This window comes from Pungitius pungitius, chromosome 1 (assembly GCF_949316345.1).
Source record: "Pungitius pungitius chromosome 1, fPunPun2.1, whole genome shotgun sequence".
Taxonomy (NCBI): domain Eukaryota; kingdom Metazoa; phylum Chordata; class Actinopteri; order Perciformes; family Gasterosteidae; genus Pungitius; species Pungitius pungitius.
This window is the reverse complement of record NC_084900.1, coordinates 14,850,255-14,870,316: the sequence shown is the minus strand read 5'-3', so window position 1 is coordinate 14,870,316 and position 20,062 is coordinate 14,850,255. Positions and strand designations below refer to the sequence as shown.

Below are 20,062 nucleotides of genomic sequence, written 5' to 3'. Positions count from 1 at the left end.
AAAAAGAACAATACGTTTGTCATCTGAAAGAGTAAACTGTTGAGATCAAATGTGCAAGTATGCAAGTTTGTCAAACACCATGCTAAGGAGGAAAGACATCAAAGACATAAAAACATATAGACCAAGGTTATTATAGTTTTGCAATTTCTAGTTTTAATTTGTTTTAAAGTGAGTTTGGTTGTTTATTTTAAGTTTTAGTTAAATTGTATTAGTTTCAGGGCAAGTTTAATCTTTCTATGTATTATGGGACTCTGTAGCTTTCTCCCGACTTTCGACGCCAAGATGCCAGGCGAGGGGCATGGACTATAACGGGCACAGCTAAGAAATTTGAAGAGATTTAATTTCAACCCGAAATATTAGTCTTATGCAGGCCCTATAAAATAAATTGGCAAAGACAAAAACTAAAGACATTACTTTATAATTTTAGTTTATTTTTGTTAGTTTTGCAAGCAAACAATTATCTTTTTTTTTTTTTTGTAAGGACTAATTTTGATTTCAGTTAACTATAATTTTTTCACACCTAGTTATCATTATTTGGATAGTTTTCATTAATGATAATAACCTTAACATAGACCAATTTAAGAGCATTGAATCAATGCCATTGGTCTCTATTAAGTGAAGCATTGCTTCAGCTTTGCCCAAAAGTGAAGAGTTGCTGGCCAGCCGAGCCTTGAAAAGTGGAGCTCAAAGTTAAAAAAATAATTAACACCTTGTTTCATTACATCTATCATTTAAGGAATCAGATTTTTTGAACCTTTTCGTTAAATGAACGGTTTAATGACTCACTCAAAGACAGTCCGTTGGGGTAACAATGTAACTGCGCGCTGAGTGACAGTCTTTCAATGCGCAGAGACGCTGTTTAGTTTCGGTTACATTGTTTTTGTGTATGTTGACCACATCATAACACCTATTTATATAGCAACAAATAAATGGCGGTAATACCAAATATCGCGCTATTGAGCCACTCAAAATTACCACAAGGGAAATTCCTTCACACCGACAGCCCTACCACAGGCCACTGGGAGATGATGCAAAAAATGTAAACATTACTCACCACACAAACATGAGCCCACAGTGAAAGAGCTGACTCCACATGACATGTACAGAGTGTGAGCTTAGTGTCCATCTGCAACAACAAAGAGCAAGAACATAAATTAATGTTACCATGAAATAATTAAAAACTAGACTATATGTTAACGTTAAATCATAAGCCTTTCAAGTTAAACTCTTCCTTCTTGTTTAAGATGAACAGCTAAGAACCATTTAAAAACACATTTTGTAGATTAAGTGACCCTTTGTCTTTTCTAAAAGGTTAAACTTACTCAAAATGTACCATACAACTTAAAAGGTCATACTCCTAGTTACGTTGCGTGGCAGCAGTTAAGATGCCAAGCACTGTGCACTGGGATCCTTCAGATTGATAGTCAAAATGTCCCCGTTTACCCCCTCCCCCCCTTTTCGGGGATTATGTTCCCAGTTTTGAAGAGACCATTCTGCTATCCGATAGAACAATATTACAAACATTTTCACTACCATCAGTTGTCAAAGGCCCTACAGAGGCACACGCCTGCATTTCCTAGCTGCAAAATCAGCTCTCAGGTCATATGACAGTTTCTGAGCCACGTCCCCATTGATGCTGATGACAGTCAGACCACTTAAACGTTCCTGCCCCATTGATGAGCGCAGGTACGTTTTGATTAGTTTGAGCTTTGAAAAGCTTCGCTCAGCAGAGGCAACTGTGACAGGGAGAGTCAGTGCAATACGAAGCAATCCATAGATTGGGATATACCTCTTGAAGCCGATTGTTATGCAAAAACTTAAATGATAACATAAAAAACAAATGATAACAGAAACGGTAACGGTAAAAGAAACTTTGGGCGGCCCGCGGAGGAGTACCGAATACGGCCCACGGCGGTCCGTGCGGACATTATGAGCGCGAGACCGTTACTAGCGAGTGACCGCTAGTAACGGTCCTCACGAGACAAAGTTTGGGGACCCCTGATTTAAAACATTGTCTTAGCTGAGAGCGACGCGCGAGAATCATCCCGCTGTCTCTTTTTTCTGCCCCCGACTCTTGATGCCTTTTCGAAGCCGTTTCAAAGCTGTCTGCCACATTTGAGATTTGAGGCATAATGGAACAAACCACTGGGAGGTGGGGGGAGGGGGGGGGCGCACAGGAGGTTCCCCTTTTTCTCCACTAATTTGGTCTAGGCCTATTACTTTTTGACTTTGTATTGATTTTGCATATTAGCATGCTTTAGACATATTTTATTTGTTATTTATACTAGTAGCCTACTGTGATGATTTTTCACGTCCCAGATTTTTTGGTGCCCCCCCAGGCACTTGGTGCCCTACGCGCAGCGCGTGATGTGCGTGTGCGGAGCGCCGGCACTGGTCCTGTATCATAGCTACATGTATGACCTTTGCAGAAAAAAAAAACCCGCGTGAAAATCAGTTCGGTATTCAGTTCGTGTGATTAATTAAATGCGCTGACAGCTCATTACACAGCTCACAGTCACAGCTCGAGCGGGTGATCGGTCTAAGATGGCGGCCCCACTGATCGTCCGCGCCAGTAGGCAGTAATGTTAGCGGTCGAAGGGCGTCTACTCTCTATTATTTCTATGGTTAAAACACACTTCATTCAAATTCGACAAAAACTAAATAAAATTCACCAAAACCTTGTTCCAAAAATCACCAATTTCAGTTTTGCTGCAACAAACCTCTAACTCGTAGAATTATTATTGTAGCCTATTCTGTCTGTAACTTACATGATGCACGTCTCTGTTTCTGTCTTATGGTAACAAGTGTTTTCTAACTGGTAAAGTTACTCTGAGCTACGCAACCGTTTGTTGCAGGTGCTTAACAAGCGACCAAAGCGGTCCCCGCATTAGTCTCACTTTCATCATGTAAAATCTGCTTTTTTCTTTGCTCTCTTCGAAAATGGTGGTCCCACATTATTTAATTGCTGTTACCAGCAGGCTATTATAGCAAAGCATACTTACAAAGTTGAGCTGAGGTGGTGGAATAGATCGATGGTGGAATAGACCCAGGGCGAGTTGAGCTGGAAGTTGCCAGTGAACGTTGAAAAGAGCGCGGAATTTTCTTTCTTCTTCCCGAAATGCATTCGGGTGCGTGAATATCGCGAGATAAAATGAGAACTGGTATTCACTTGATTGACTTACTTTATCCCAACATGAGCTAAATATGTTCGTGCACGCTTTCTGCATATAATGTGCAGTCTACACAATGCTATCACGTTTTACTTAAGAACATAAAACCCTTTAGTAAAATATACTAAATATCATTTGATGAATCTAACAGGTGACCAGTCTCCCTTTTTTCAGTGTACAAATGTGTTACTTACCGCTAACCTTCAAATAATACTGAATTTAAAATACTCATGATTTTGGATGTTGTTTTTCATCAGTTGTATATGAGCGCCAGTGCGTTGTTTCATAGCTTCCCATTCTTCATTTAAAATACATCTTTTATTTTGAAATATTTCCACCGGATACCAAGGTGGTTGTGTGTGTCAGTCACATGGTGCTGCCTACACCGACAGCTGATGGAGCCAGATGAGAGAGGCAGGAGGCGAGCCCCTCCGGTCTGCGCGTCAGCATCCCCTCAAACGTCCGCTGCGGTGACCCGCGCGCCGCACACCGGGAGACGGACCGCCGGCCCGCCGCGACCACGACCCACACGCAGCCCGGGTTATTCGGTTTTGTTTTGCATGTGATGCCAAAGGAGGAGGTGTAAAAAAAAATAAAAAAAAGAAGAAGAAGAGGGAGGGCTGGTGCTGCTGCTGGTGCTGCGAGGAGGAGGAAGAGGAGGAGGAGGAGGCTGCACGGAGCGGCGGAGGATGATAGCGGGGATCGAGGCGCGCTGTCCCGGGAGAACTCATCCGAAGAGCCGGCCGCAGGGGACCGGGATGCTGCTCTAACGCACCTGCGGGGCTGCGCGGCCGGGTGAGTAAACGACACGTTCCGACCTGCCCCTCATTCATTTCGGGCTCCACTTTGGTGACATCTGGGGCAGTGCCTTTTGCATTTTTATTTTTTCTAATCGCTCGTCTCGCACCTGTCCGATCAATCATTCATGAGCTCCTCGGTGGAAGTGCAGCACGCAGCGGGTGCTCAGCGACGTGTGAAAGTTCCCTTTAGTAATCTGGAAAATGGAGCACTTTTCTCCTCTTCTCTTCTTTTTTTTTTAACGCCGTGCACACGCCCCGCAAGTTAAGGCACGCGCGCGTTTGAAGGTTTGATGTCCCGCAGCGCTTTACGGTAAAGGACGGTGGTCTCTGCTCCGAACATGTGTTGCAGGGCAATAATTAATAACCCTTTTTTTGTGAGGTTCTCCCCATCCGTTAATCCGCCGGGGGCCGGAGGGCGTGGGTTGGCCCTGATGTTGAGATAAGACCATGATGGACTCCATGCTGATAAACTGATGAGGAGGCAACCAGTCACTTTTTAAAAAATCTATCAATTGAATGTTTCATTTAAAATAATTCAAGTTGCTTTATGTCTTGAAATTGCACTTAAAGCGGTTTGAGTCCTCGCCTGGGTCTCAGTCAGTCCGCCATGATGCACTCACCTGTGATAAGCTCCCAGTGCGTGGGTGTGAGTAGAACTTCTCCCTGCATGTAGATGAATGAAATCCACTTACTATGCAGCAAGGGTTCCCATCTCCACTATGTGTGTGTGTGTGTATTTCCCCTCATTACACTCATTGTGTTGACTTAAGCAGGAGGGTCACCCCTGAGGCCGCATCGAGGAGCGATGCCCTGAATCACGCCACGCTCACACGTGAACGTGACCTGGGTTTAGGTTTTCTGCCCCCCCCCCCCCCCCCCTTCACGCACACACTCATTACAAATGCATTTATTTTTTGCTGAGAGGTGCTTTGGACACTTTGCGTTTCGCTATTTGTGATCGTAGCTTGTTTCACAGCCCTCGCCCGCGTGCCGGGTTCTATCCCCCGGTGTGTACCAGAGGTCGGGCGTGTCGGGCGGCGGGGCACTTTGAGGCAGAGGCAGCCTCCCGCCGAGGGTGACAGAGCAGTCAGACGGCCCCCACAGGGCGCAGAGCGGTTCCTGCTGCTGATGCGCCCGAGGCGACAGGACTGGAGCGCTGCTCCCTTCCTGCTCCCTTCCTGCTCCCTTCCTGCTCCCTTCCTGCTCCCTTCCTGCTCCCTTCCTCCTTGCTTCATCCGCCTTCCATCCCGTCTATCCATTCCCACCTTCTCTCTCTCTGAGTTCTCTTGCACCGAGGCAACACGACTTGTGTGCCGGTAGTGTCCTGCGGGTCTGACGATGCACATGTGTCTTAAAACAGAGGGACTAGGACGTCAGTAATACAGATATAATTTAATTTGACCATTTAAAATGTCTGTGTACTGAATCCATACCAGCTTTCCACCTTCTAAATGTTCTAACCAGAACCCACACAGGGGGCGCTACCGAGAACCCCACCCTGACCATGGTTTTGGTCCCCGGCCCACGGGAATCCCCTCAAGCTGCCTCTGTCCTTTCCGTTTTTTGAACCGTGAGGTGGAGAAGGCCATTGAGATTGAAATCACTGCCTCCGATGACCTTGCTCTTGTTGTGGCAAAACTTTGGGAATTTAAAGTTGTCCTCAAGTTCTCCTTTGGCTTGATTCAAATTCTCCTTGAAGCCTGAACATATTTTGAAATGCCAATTTCTAAACTCAACACATTTGAGAACAGGGTATTACAAGTGCTCCTTGTTAGACTGAAGGTTCCCTTCAGAACCTTTTTTGAAAGAACTTCTTCAAGCATGGCTGGAAGCGTTGGTGTTAAAAGACCCACCGACCCAACCCCAAAAACTGTAATTGTCAGCCATGGTTCTCCGGGCTTGTTCTGCCCCGATCTGTTCGGAGCCTTGTGAGGCCAAATGCTGCCAGAACTAAAAGCAAGTGGGGAAAGATCAATGGCATATCAAAGGGAATATCAAAGGGTTCTTGCCAGAACTCCCTGGAGACGAAACCCTTGGATTATAAAAAAAGTTCTTGATGAAACCCCATGCGTAGCGTCTTGATGAAACCTTTGGAATATAAAATGGTTTGTGGCCAAACCCCCTGGGTTGGGTTTAACATGAAACCCATAAAATATCAGGGGGTTCTAGGTAAAATTCCTAGCACCTTATTAAGAAGTGACGCCTCTGAGGGGAACCTTGATCAGATGGGTCAAGGTCTAACCATTTAGGCTTTCACTAGAACCCCCTGAAAGGGTTGAAGTTAAAACCTGCATGGTCCTAGCGCGTTAACTACAACAGGGCTGTCACCCTAAGAAGTGAGAATTCAAAGTGTTCCTCTCTAGCAGGTTGTCGTGCACAGAGCGGTGTGAACATGACAGAGAGACCAGAGTGTGTGAGGTAATAAGAGCTCACAGTTATTCACTCATTGAGGCCTTCGGTTGTTGGTAAAAGGTGCAAAAGTGTGATGTGAGCTCCACAGATCACGGAGTAAATGGCGCGTGAATCCCCCAAGTGTGTTGGCTCACGTGCACGTGAGTGTGTGTGTGTGTGTGTGGGTGGGCAATGGCCCTACAGCCTGCGAGTGGGACTGGAACTGGACTGCCACCCAGCATTAGTGCCACGGATCCGTGACCAAAGGGCCCAGGGCACCAGGACCCACCGTCTGCACGAAGAGCTCTCCATTATTAACGCCCGCGTGTGCAGGCCGACGGGAGGCGAGGGGGGGAGGAGGAGGAGGTGGGGGGGGGGGGGGCACCAGGAAGTGTGCGGCGAGGATGGATGGAAGAGGAACGAATGAACGGAACGATGCGTTGTTTTTGTAAATAGTTTCCTTTTCCTCGTCTGTGGCGTCCACGGCCCGCGGGGATCTCGACGTGCGTTTAAACAAAAAAAAATGTTACCGCCGCGGCAACAAGAGATCAAAAGTGATCTTTCATTTGCTCCCCACTTAGAGACAAGAGAAGAACAATCCTTTTTGAACAGGTCGGATGTCAACGTTTACACCGGTGATGGCGCCACGCGGACTGATCTTCGTCGTACACCCCCCTGCCCTCTCCCCCCCCCCCTCCCTCGTTAATTGTTGATGGCACGGTTAGTTTAGTATCAGTCATCTCAGTGTGCACTAAGGCGGGGCCAGCAGTATCCTGCCATTAGAGGAGCAGCGGTGCAATTCATGAGTATCGATCCCCGTCTCAGCAGCATTACGACTGTACACAACGCGATGAATGAGACGCACGCTCCTCACTGACCATTCAACACGTGAGCTTCTTCTGAACAGGAATCTCTTATTTCTAGATAGTGTAATTAAGGAGCCAAAATGCTGCTGTGAAATTTGCAACGATGACTCTTTGCATCACGATAAGTTTGGTTTGACGTGTTGTGTGAACTCTTTCATTCCTTTAACCAACTCCCACATGTCGTAATAGAATTAGAATAAGAATATTGTCATATTAGTAATGTTTGAATATGATTGTGCACAGTCAATGCTACGGTCTGTGATGGTTCATCTATTAAAACCTTATTTCTGTCACAGTACCATCACTTGTATGAACTCTGGACAAAAGCCAGCGGCAAAAATGTTGTTTCATTTTTTGATCAAATTAGACGCAAAGGTTTTTACAGAAGAAATTTGGGCTATTTTTTCTGTATTTCTTCATCAATGAGAGAATGCAAAGGCCATTTAAAAAAAATATAAATCACTTTGAATGATGGGAATAATCTCCCGTGGAACCTTCAGACACCAGAGAGTGATGAAGCTGTGAAGTTTGGTGATGTAGGAGCTCCTGAAGGAGACTTCTGTATCAGAGTGAGAACAAACTCCCTTTGAAGAGAAGTTTAGTCACATGACCGGCATGATGAAGACACTACAGGCGAAGACGGTAATCAATATGAAACTGCACTAGTTGATTATTCTACATTAAGACATTTATTGTCCCATGGTAATTGTTGATAGTAAAATAGTCTGATAGAAGACGTATGATGAAAGCAAAATAACCCGAAATCATTTTGACAAATTGACCAGTCCATAAAAAGCAATCATCTGTCTTATTTAGAATTTTGATACATTTATTTCACATTTTCTCCACTGGAAGATCCCTCAAAGGCCTTTTCTCACATTCCAACAATTATCTGACCAGCACCAGAACCTTTGCTTGACACAGTTTTAAAGGCGTCAGGACCTTCCTTTGTATTTGGGTGCCTTCACAGTACAGCAGGCCGCTCTGCATCATTCTCAACAGTTTACTCTGCGCAAAAACAGCGAGTCATCTGGGTCTCATTAGCGAGGACGGGATGCGCTACAGCTTTGTGTTTTTTATGCCGTTATTTCAGCACACTTTTAACATAAAAAAAGAGTTCTTGCTGCAAGGAAGGGGAGAGCATTACGTAACCTTTTCTCATGCTCAGATTTGGGGAGTCGAAGCCAAGCGACCCGCCGGCTGCAGGCGTGTTTCTCACATTCTGTGTTGAACACGGGAGATGCGGGATGCGCTCCTAAAGCCACTCAGACTCCTTCCATCCGCAGGAAACCTCTCCGCAGTGAGTAATGGGCCCGTTGCGTCAGCACATGGAGATAATTCATAAGATACCGTCATGTGCAGTTACCAGATAGCAGCATGGAAAACCCTCTTTGAATTTCCCTGTAAAGAAATAATGCATGAAGTGCATTTCTACCCATAACTGGCATTATGGGACTGTCACGCCCGGCTATGCCGTGCTGGGTGTGCTCACTCCCTTCATGTAGAGAATATGGTTGGGCCGTCTCTCCCCTCCCAATCTGAAGGGCTGTTCTCCCGTAATTTCTAGGTATGGCACGAAATCCCAATATATGTTATGCATGTAATAATGAAACGAGGAAGTAGAGGATGTAAACAATCTGTTTGTTTTAAAAGGAGGAACGATGAACAGTATTCTGTGTGACTCTAAATGGACCATCATTGACTAAATGAACATCACGCTGCATTAAAGAAGACTTGAAACTAGAGACTGAGACCATAAACTCATGTTTACAATGTTTACTGAGGGAATAACTCAAGAGAGAAGTAGAGTCATCTTCTCATAGACGTCTATGGGACCAGAGCAGTCGCCCCCTGCTGGTCACTACACAGAAGTAGAGTCATTTCCTCATAGACGTCTATGGGACTAGAGGAGTCGCCCCCTGCTGGTCACTATACAGAAGTAGAGTCATTTCTTCATAGACGTCTATGGGAGCAGAGGAGTTGCCCCCTGCTGGTCACTACACAGAATGCAGGGTTTAGACATTTCCGCGTCAGCTTCACTCGTCATAACCGGAGTAGTTCTGCTCTTTGTAATGCATGTTTTAGAAGTTTCACCCGCCCAAATCTTCAACTGCATGTCAGAGGATGTTCCGCTGTAATTCATGGCGTGGCCATGTGAGGCCATCGCTGCCGCTTCCTGTTTGGCGGCTCCATCTTTGCAATGGGAGTGTATTGATCCCTCCTGACAGACGCACAGGTGTTGGTGACGGAGGATCAGCATCTGCACTCAAAGAGCGAGAGGAGAGCGGAGGCGTTCGATGCCGACTGCTTAAATATTTATAAACAGGCGGCGCGTCGCCCCCCCCCCCCGGCTGTGGCCTCGGAGGACGAGGACTGAAACGCGGCGCCGCGTTTGGGTCTGAAAATCCTGTCCTCGGCTGGATCGCGCACGTTACACACGGCGGGTCCACCGCGGAGGCCGGAGGGAGGACGGGTGTAGAGGTGGGGGGAGGGGTGATGCGGATCCTACATCGATTGGTTTAGTAAGAGAGTCCTCGGCCTTTTAGTGCTGCTGCTTAATAAGAGCGGCTCGGCTCGTCATCTTTGGGCCTTCTTGGTCTCTGGAAACAACATTTTGTCTGCTCTGTGACCCGAATCCCCCCCCCCCCCCTCCTTGAATCGAGACGTAGGCCGCCGCCAGCGTGCACGTACCCCCCCCCGCGCGCACACACGGCAGGATCACACCACCCGGAGCTCACAGTTGATGTTTTTGTGTGTTTCCTCTGCAGCGTGGATGTTGTGGTTTTAGCACACACTCGTATCTCGAGTTTAGAGCTCGGCTTCAGAGAAGCACGGAGCTATTTTGGGAGGCAGCACATCGCGTTAAGCGAAGAAGTGAAGTGACACAACCGGGGTTGAGATTTTTCTTGGGAGCCTGGAAACCTTGAAAACGTCTTTATTTAGTACTTGCCTCCCCTGACGCCTCTGCACATTGCACCTAGCTACCATCAGATAACTGGTAGCTACGGAAACCAGCAGCACATCAAAGCCTGGAGAGGCACAATCGCATCGTCTCTCACTTTGTACCGCAAGATGACATTTAAAATTCAGGGGGACTTGTGCTCTACAAGAGGTCATTTTTACCTCTTGCCGCCGAAAAAATACATATTTTTGTACATCTTAAAGCATAGATTATTAAATTTGAAGAATGTTACCAACTGGCATCACTTTGAAGAATGTGGGACGTGTAATACTTTGTGCGAGAAGAGCCGGCACTATTTTTGGGGAGGTTTGATGATTTAATTTGATTATTTATGTATTCACCTCCACATGAAAGGGAGCCGAGGTCCCAAGAGACGTCTTTCTGTTTCCTCTCTCACACACGCTCCCTTCCCTTTCATGCAAAACACACAAATCCGTATTTATTTTGCCATCTGTTACCGATTTTCGTGAAAACACGTCGTTGTTTTCTGTGTGTCTTCACTTGGCAGAATCTGCACACCTCCACCGATGCAGCAACGTGCAGCCCGACATGTCTGCGTGTCTGTTTGTGTGCGGCTCGTTGCGTTTGCACGTGCTCACAGTGGTTTAATGAAAGCACCTGCTGTGTTTGTCCCTTTCATTCACCCGTCGGATCGATAGCGGGCGCCGTCTGTCGGCGCGGGAGCTGTCATGGAATCTGCTAACCCAATTAACCAAGCCGCGCACTAACCTAATTAGCAGCATCTCTGCACTGTATTAACCCCGTTCACACTGCCACACACAAACACACACACACACAGTCATCCCAGTGACATCAAACATGCGACGGCCAGCAGGTCAGAATCACCAGCGATGTGATTTACTTCTCCCCTACCGAGCAGCCTGTGAAATATTCATGGGATCTGATTTGGTTGCCTCATTGAAACGAGAAACAAATGTTCGTGCAGATTAGAACTGTGACTTTGACGGACTCTTATGAAGAGATCTCACACGCCTTGTGTTTGATAACCATAGACTGTGAGTAAGAAGAGGATGTTCTTCGGTTTGGGGGCTGCTGCTTTAAGGCCTTGGGTTTGTTAGCAACCATGAGGGCCTCAAAAGGGTGGAGCAAAGTACCATCGAGTATCTAAGAGAGTTACAAGTGACCAAAATTGTTACAATTATCTTTCGTGAAGGGGGAAATTACTGTGAAAATATTAAAGTTGAAGGAGAAAAAAACTCCCCGACCAGAAACACACTTTAATGCTGCGTTCACACCAAAAGCAAACGCTGTACTCGGCCGACTAGTCCCATTTTTTCCACTTCATTCACTCTTGAAAGGGGGCGTGACTTATCTCGATTACTTGATACCATAAACTCATGTTTACATTGTTTACTGAGGGAATAAACAAAAGAAGTAGAGTAATTTTCTCATCGCCCCCTGCTGGTCAATACAGAGAATGCAGGTTGAAGACGTTTCTCAGAGGCCAAGAAGCCAATAGCGATGTCTTTAAAGCAACTACCAGCCGATCAACTCGACATTCTACGATGAACTGAATTTCTTTCTCCTTCTCGGCGGGCAGCGGGGGGTGTGAGGTGGGCAGCCTTGTACGACGTGTGTGTAGAGAAAGGGCGGCATGACTCACTCGGAGAGGAGCCGGCCTTCTCCACTGAGCTCTCTGCCTCTCTGCTGTCTCCCCTCCATCATCTGCGGCGCTGCATCGGACGCAGGAGGGGCGGGGGGGTGGGGGGAGCCACGCATGCGTGTTAACGTCTCAGCAACACACCTGGGTTAATGGTTTTTCCATAAAGCCGCCATTGTGGACACCGAGTCGGCTTTTAAGAGCGAATCTGATCGAAGCCTTTCTACCGTCCGGGGCGGGGGCCGGGGGGGGGGCGTCCTGCCCGAGTCTGCCCCGCCGCGATAACGCCGCTCAATGGGCGCTAACCTCCTTTCAGATGGAAATGGATACCCAGTGGGAATTGGACACGGCCGTCCGGATGGTACTCAGCACCGGGCCGGTGAATGGGAGGCCGGTCCGGGAGGGAGGGGGGGGGGGCGTTAGGCCCCCTTTGTTGAGCTGCAGCTAAAGCCTTTTGACTGAGCAAACCCAGGTTCATGTTGAGCTGCCCCCGCCCCCCCCCCCCCCCCCCCCCGCGCTCCCTCCCCCGTTCCTATCGAAACACACCAAAACAAGCAGGAACCGGGTGGCACTCGGAGGCGTGTGTGAACCGATGCAAGTTTGCAAGTGCAGAGTGACTCACCCACAAAAAACACGGGGGCGTCCGCTGCAGACAGTTTGCTAACTCACAGTACACACCCATCGCTCCCCCCATGCCCCCCCCCCCCCTCGGTCCCCCGCCCCTCGATCTGTGTCTTCCTCGCTCGCTCATTAGCTCACTTGCAAACACAAACATAAAAAACACCAGACAAACTCCGGGCTGAAGCCGGGGGAAGAAGCACGAATCGCTGACACGGAAAGCCCCCCCCCCCCTCACAGGGGAGGGATTTAAAATAAATTCTGCCTGCTTCCCAACATTAAAGTGTGTGTGAGCGCATGGTGGTTCATCTCCGATGAGGAGAGTGTGGGCTACACACGTGTGTGGCGTGTTCGTTCAGGACACACACACATACACACCATGTGCTAGTATGACAGCAGCTTCCTGGTTTCAATCGGGTCTTGTGGCCCCGCCCCCTAAAGCGTCGCGTCGCCACGTTCAGCATCGTGTAGCTGCAGATGCTGGCTGAGAGCAGCCACACTTCTTCTTCTTCTTCCCAACCAAACCAGTCACATTTATTCTTTCACAACTTTTAATATAAATTGCTTACAATCGTCTTGATGAGTTTGTGGCTTCCCGCTAACCGGGCGCCACTTCCGTCGCACGTCCCGCCCCTTTTCTCTCCCGTCCCTCTCTACTTCCTGTTTGGATGTGTGTGTGTAGCTGAAGTCCCTCGTCTAGTGAGCTCGAGAGGAGAAGATAGGGGAACTAATCCCTTCCCTCTCACTCCTCTGCTCTTTGATCCTCACCGCCCGCTTCCTATCGCTGTGATTGCCATGTTTATGACATCTCACCCCAACCCCCCCTCGCCTCTCTCCTCTCCCATAGAGAGTCAGCAGTTCATCTTCCACACACACGCACACACACACACACACACACACACACACGCCCTCGCCCACTTCCTGGTGGAGGTAAAGTGAGTGCAGCAGCATCTGCGATGAATAATTGAGTTATCTGGCTGCGTGCAGAAATAGAAACCCCCCCCCCCACACAAGTGTGAAAACATCACTTGCCACCGGAGACCTGGGAACTGGCGCTGCCAAGTGGGTCTGCACGTGCATGTGTGTGCGTGCGTGTGTGTGTCTCTGTTGGCAGCCGTGCGCGTTTGGCATCGTCAGCTTTTAAAGCGAAGCCTAATGCAGAAACATCCAGATTATTCAACTGAAACGATCCGAATAATAAGGGACACACACGCTGAGTCACATCCGGCTTTCATCGCAGCGATCTCTTTGGGATGATTTGTGGGAGCATGTGACTGTTGATGCGAGATAAATTAAAAGCAGCAGACAAAATGTGTCTAAGGGTAGAAATGATATCATATAGAAATGTATAGAGATATATTTTGCACACGTCTATGTTCTCTGTGGAGCTAACGATGTTCTTTTTGACTCGTTTTGATGCTCTGATCTATTTTGAGGCCCTGGTTAGTGGGGACGTTGTCACACAAGGTGTTTCTTCACAAACCGAGCTTTTTTTCTTCTTTTCCTGCAGAAATAAATCACATCCTCAATGTGAAATGCTTTGAAACACACTGTCGACGCGAGTTGCGAGACCTATTTTTAAGGCCTCGCCGCGTGACGGCGCCTCTGGAGATTCTGAAAGCTGCTTAAGAACCTCCTTAACTGCCGTTACTGCCGGAGCTTAGGAGCCCTGTCTGTTGCTTCTCGGGGGAATCGACCCCCATGTAAACCGCCTACGAGGGCCCTGGCGGGGGCCGCTGATGCGCGGAGCCCCCGCCAGGGCCCTCGTAGCTCGGTTCACTCTGAAGCCGATCCGAGCGGCGACGCGACAAAGCTGAGGGAGCAGAATCACAGCGAGCTGACAAGTGAGGCCGAGTCTGACGGGCGAATCCTCAGAGCGCCTCGGCGGTTTGACAGGCCCTTCAGCAGAGGAGCCCCCCCCCCCCCCCTCACCCTCCCCCAGCAGAGGAGCCGACGCCCCCCAGCAGCAGCATCTCAGAACACTGAGGCTGGGAGCTTCATTTTCGGGTCTTCTTCAATACAGCATGATGTTCATTCAGAGTCAAACAGACCATAAAGCAGGGGGTGCTTTAGGGCGGGGCTACACGCTGATTGACAGGTCTCTACCACAGTATTAGCCTATTATCATGTGTGTGTTTTTTTTGTCTTAAAACTCGTTGAAGTCAACTGGAACATTTTTGTTCTTGGCTCTGCCATCGTGTGGAGGGGGGGGGGGGTCAATGCAACCAGCTGTTAGGTCTAAAACCTCAGAGCTCTGCCATTGGGAGAGGACAGCAGATTAAACAGCAATTCCACTGATCCAGCCCACACACACACACACACACACACACACACAGACACACAGACACACACACAGCCATCATGGTGATGAGGTGCTGCATATCGCTTATAAGATCAATCACACCGTCATGTAGAAGCTCACTAGTCCAATAAAGGTGATTTGCCGCGACTCTGCAGCTCAGTTTCCGGTTAAAAGAAGCCCCACCGCCTCTCTCCTTTGGGGGGGGGGGGGGAGGCCTGTGGCTTACGACTCATTAAGTGAGGAAATCGTCATTTAATCCGCTCTGAGCAGGCGAGTCACGCAAGAGCAGAAAAAGGGGGAGTCTCTGCGGAAGGTTCGGATGCTGCTCACTCTCCTCTCTCCTCCTTCTGTTCTCCTCCTTCTCTTCTCTCCTGTTCCCATGCTTCCCTTTTGCTTTCCCCTCTCTGTTTTTTCTCTGACATCCTTGCTGTGACTCCTTTCCCTCCGTCTCTCGTTGCATCTCCTCCTTTTGGTGCTCGCTGGGGGGATTGGGAGGGTTCCTCCAAATTGGCACACAGATGAATAATGCATCTGAAGCCAGAAGAAGAAGAAGGAGAAGAAGAAGAAAAGCTGGTTGGATGTATGTGTCTGTCAGACTCATTCTGTGTATCACAGCTATGGAGGGAGCGCTGATACTTCACAGAAGCTCCCCATGTGCTTCTCCTCCCGTCATTAACTCTTTGGTAAACGTTTGAAGCGTGCGACTCGAGGCTGCGCGCTGTGAAAAGACTCCTTCTCAACAAGGCTGCTTTTTGGTGTTACTTAGTTTTTCTCTTTGCGACAACTCACATACATAATGTATCTGTGTGTGCGTGTGTGTGGGGGGGGGAGGAGGGGGCGGGGGGGGTGCTATTCCCAGACTGCAGTGTAAAAAGTGAAAAAGCGAAAAGCGAACTGCAGTCGCGCGCTTTGAGCTCACAGCAGCGCCATCATTAAAGTAATGAGCAGGAAGTCCTCATCGGAGAGACAGAGGTCCCATAAGGATACATCTTAAGTCCTGAATACTGCTCCTGACTCATTCTGCTTAATTAAGTTGAGTGAAGTGGGGGGGTTGGGTGGGGGGGGGGTCTCTCCTCAGCCTGTGGGATCCGCACTACAGTGTCTCTCATTGGGACTGTCCTCCCTGGACCCACAAAGCACACAGAGAACCATCGGTGTCCTCCCAGTGCTGATGAGCTTCACCTGCACGGCCTTGTCTTCACACGCACACACACGCGCACACACACACACACACGCACACACACGCACACGCACGCACCCTTTTAGAATTTACATACACACCCGGAGTAAATGCTTCAGCATCGTGTTTCAGGGTTTGTATCCTAACAGAGTGTTATTTTCACTTTATCATCGCACATCCTGCACTCAGCAACACACACACACACACTCACACACACACACTCAACAAAAGCAATCCGCCGAGCAACCTTTGGGATTCTCCTGTGTTGTTGTCTTTCGCCATTGAGACACAAGATGAGGCAAACGAGTGAAATGTCGAAATTCCAGAGAGTGTGGCCGACATTCTCAGGAGCAGAAACAGCATCACAGTTACGCAGCAGGTCCAAGTGCGTCATATATAATACACAACCCTCATTTATTCATGAACAAATTGCATAATAAGGTTTGAGGATGGAGGGCCAATGAAAGGTGAGCAAACCTTCCTTAAACAGATGGGGCTGTGAATGGGGTTTAAAAGGACCATTCATGCAACGTTTGGTTCTCCAGCTAAGCTAAGCTGACGCAGCTAGCCCTCCGGGACACACTCGCCGAGGCCTCCCATGAACAACGTTCTGAAGACTCTTCCTCTCTCTCTGCTATCGCAGCCTGAGGTTTAGATTGCGTGATTCGGAGGGCGGGCCGGCGGCGCAGGTTGATGTCTAGTTGAAGGGCGAAGCTGGAGCAGGTGTTTAAACAATATAAGTTAGACACAAGTCTTCGTTGTGTAAACTGGATTTTTTAGTGTAAATTGATTGATTGAGCAGCAGTTGTGGTACACACACACACACACACACCGATCTCCAGATCTCTCTCCAGATCTCTCTCCAGATCTCTCTACTGTTGCGATAATAATCACTTAGTTGGATTTGTCCTAATGTGATGACAGGGACTGAAAGCTGCGCTCCAGATGATGATGAAAACATATCAGCCGTCTGAATCTACAGCTACAATCAGGAAAATTGCACGGACGTTGGCTTTGTTAGAAGGGGGAGGGGAGAGGGGGGGGGGACAAGAGTGACCAGCGGGGTGTGAATGGTGTTGTTTTTGAACATTTATGTGTATGCAAAGTTTAAACTGACGCCAGACTGGAATGTTTCAGATCGTTTCCACCAATAAAAAAAGTCTAAATCATATTTTTGATATAATTCACAAAATGTAAAATTGCTTCAATGATTCATTTCTTAGCTCCATTAGCAACATTTATTATCTGAAACATTAGTCCTTTACCGAAGGACAGAAAAAATTGGGCTGCAACATTTAAAGTGTAGTAACCAGCAGGGGGCGACTCCTCTGCTCCCATAGACGTCTATGAGGAAATGACTCTACTTCTGTGTAGGGACCAGCAGGGGGCGACTCCTCTGCTCCCATAGACGTCTATGAGGAAATGACTCTACTTCTCTCTTGATTTATTCCCTCAGTAAACATTGTAAACATGAGTTTATGGTCTCAGTCTCTAGTTTCAAGTCTTCTTCAATACAGCATGATGTTCATTTTGTGAATGATGGTCTATTTAGAGTCAAACAGACCATAAACCAGCAGATGCTTTAGGGCGGGGCCTAACGCTGATTGACAGGCCTCTACTAGAGACTCACACCAGGTCTCGGTTTTAGGCCACGCGGTCAGTTTACGGACGTTATAATTTCAAACAACTCTGCTTTGACATCATATTTTCAGGGAATCTGGTAGCAGGAGGCAGCATTCCTCTTTTTGTCTTGTTTAAGGGTCTCTCAGTCAACCCGGACCAGGGCGTCCATCAATACTAATAATGCATTTCTTTCGATGTTTTCGGGAAACAGAGTTCTCTCCCAGCGGCTGCATGGATCTCTTCCCTTTGAGGAGCCTGCGGGGAATCACCTGAGAAATGCTGATGCTGACCTTAATATACTCGACACGGAGCGGCTCAGTCGATGTTTCCTGCAGCGTCCATTGAAGCGTGAGGGCTGTCCTGCACGGACCGTCTGCACTAAATAATGCATCCCCGGTGTAACACAATGGAACTGTAAATGTTAACGTCATGTAACTGAAATCAGGTTATTTAGAGGCCAGAAGGAATGCCCCACTGTTAAGATATGTATACAGTAGTTATAGATTTATACAAACCAGTCTCTTGGTAATGAGCTACTTATTTGAATGAAAGACACATTGAGGACACCGCTGTAATAATAATATTTGTTAATATAGTGTTTCCAGGATTTTTCCAGATTTAAAGGTTTAAAGATCAGAAAGTCATTAAGACAGCATTTCCTCTGCGAATGTCCTCACTGAGGGACATTCAGAAGAATCTGTGACATAAAGAGTTGTTTGAGTTAGATGAAGACATTGATAATTGTCTTAAAGGGGGTTTGGGTCAGCTGACGTGGGGCTTGCTGGGCTCTGAAGGGTTAAAAGCACAAGAAAAACCCACAACCAGTATTTGTGTGTGTGTGTGTGTGGGGGGGGGGGGGGGGGCTCAAAGCAATCAGCTCAACAACCCTTTTGGAGCAGACCTGGGACCACAACCCAGTCTCCAAAAAAAGCGTGAAATGGCTACGTTGGTCCACCGTGATAAACGTAGTCATGTCACGTTTTTCCCCAAAATAACGTTACTATGTTACGTTTCTTTTGGCCCATTCATTTACATTGCTTTGCAAATAGGTCACGTGACTATCAAGTTTCCCGGTAGCGAAAACAAAAACATGGCGGACGGTCAGCATAATCTCCGTGAAAAACACAATATTTTAAGAAAGCATCAGCATTTGTATGCATTTCGATGGCATTTCTAGCGAGAAGTATGCGTTATTCTTTCATAATCTTCTATCAGAGACTGTAGAAGACCTTCCGTTTATTCGTTTCTGCGAAGATTTGAGTGTCTCTTTGGGAAAGCGTGGCTACGCAACGCCTTTAACGGCGCATTTTTAAAAAAACACTTCCAGTGGGGGCGTTACCGTAAAGAAGCGTTCAGCCTTAAAGCCACTAATCACAAAAAAAACTCAAAGCACTCGAATCACATTATGACTTTTTAAACATAAATTCCCTTATTTTTATGAGTTTTCAATGAAAGAATGCATAATTTCCGGGGGTAGGCAAGCCCGGGACATCCCGAATTATGGGCAATTTTGATTTGTCCAGCTTTTTGACAGCTCCAGTCCCGACTTCCAATCACAGCCTCCTAAGTCAATGACGCGCCTTAAACTCTCGGTTGTTGTGAAGTTGTGTGAGTGCAACTCCCCCCCCCCCCCAAACATTACGTCTTGTTTACATGGAAAGGGGGGGCGGGGCTTTGCCTTCAGAGCGGAGCGTCATTTCTCGCTCCACACGTCTCCTCTTTTTACTGGCCAGGAAAACGGGCGATCTATCCCACGTGGGTCTGGCTCCATTCCATTGGCTCTGACGAATCCATGGAGAGGCGGGACTTATCATTTTCCCGGCAAACGGAGCTGCATTGCTTGCCCTGTGCGTGAAGTGGCCGTGAGGCCTCCACTAAAGTCTCTCTCTATTTGTTCTGCTTTACTCAATAAAAGTAAAACCTTTACAGATATACTGTCCACACACTAGGCTAACATAACGGAGATTCCAGGCTTCGTCCTTTATGTTTTATGGGGATAAAGCCTCTGTAAGTAGTTTTTTCCCAAGCAAATCTGAGTTTCTTCTGTTTTTTGTGTGTCCCATACAAATATCAAAATATATATACTGATTTTCACATCCAAACACACTCACTTATGTTCCCTTTTATCATGACAACAAGAAATTTCAAGATAAACCTTTTGCTTTCATAAATATGACAGTTTTAGTGTGTAAATGCCCAGCAGTGTACAGTCGGGGGCCCCTATCGGGCCACTTGTTAGATGGTTCGATTAGTCTATCACTACTATACTTTGATCTGATGACTAATTTGCACATCATGCTCGTACCGGCATGGCTTCGCCCTTCCCAGGCATAGTTCATCATCTTCCGGGGTCCTATAGCCAGTGTTGGGAAAGTTTACTTTCTACATTAACTAGTTCAAAGTTTAGTTCACACATTTTAAAAATGAACTAGTTCAGTTCATAGTTCAAAATATTTGAAATAAGTTCACGGTTCCAAAAAATGAACTAGTTCAGTTCTTTTTTTCCATACGTTGCTGCAAGCTATTTTT

General features: G+C 47.4%; 1 protein-coding gene across 3 annotated transcripts in view; it reads left to right on the top strand.

Annotated features, from left to right (window-relative positions):
• Positions 1-3,546: 3,546 nt before the first annotated feature.
• Positions 3,547-20,062, top strand: part of LOC119222212 (splicing factor, arginine/serine-rich 19) — a 31,605-nt gene continuing 15,089 nt past the window's right edge. For all 3 annotated transcript variants that reach the window (XR_009956240.1, XR_009956242.1, XR_009956239.1), the window contains exon 1: positions 3,547-3,965. The gene's annotated coding sequence lies outside the window, so the exon portion shown is untranslated. The remainder of the gene's footprint in view (positions 3,966-20,062) is intronic.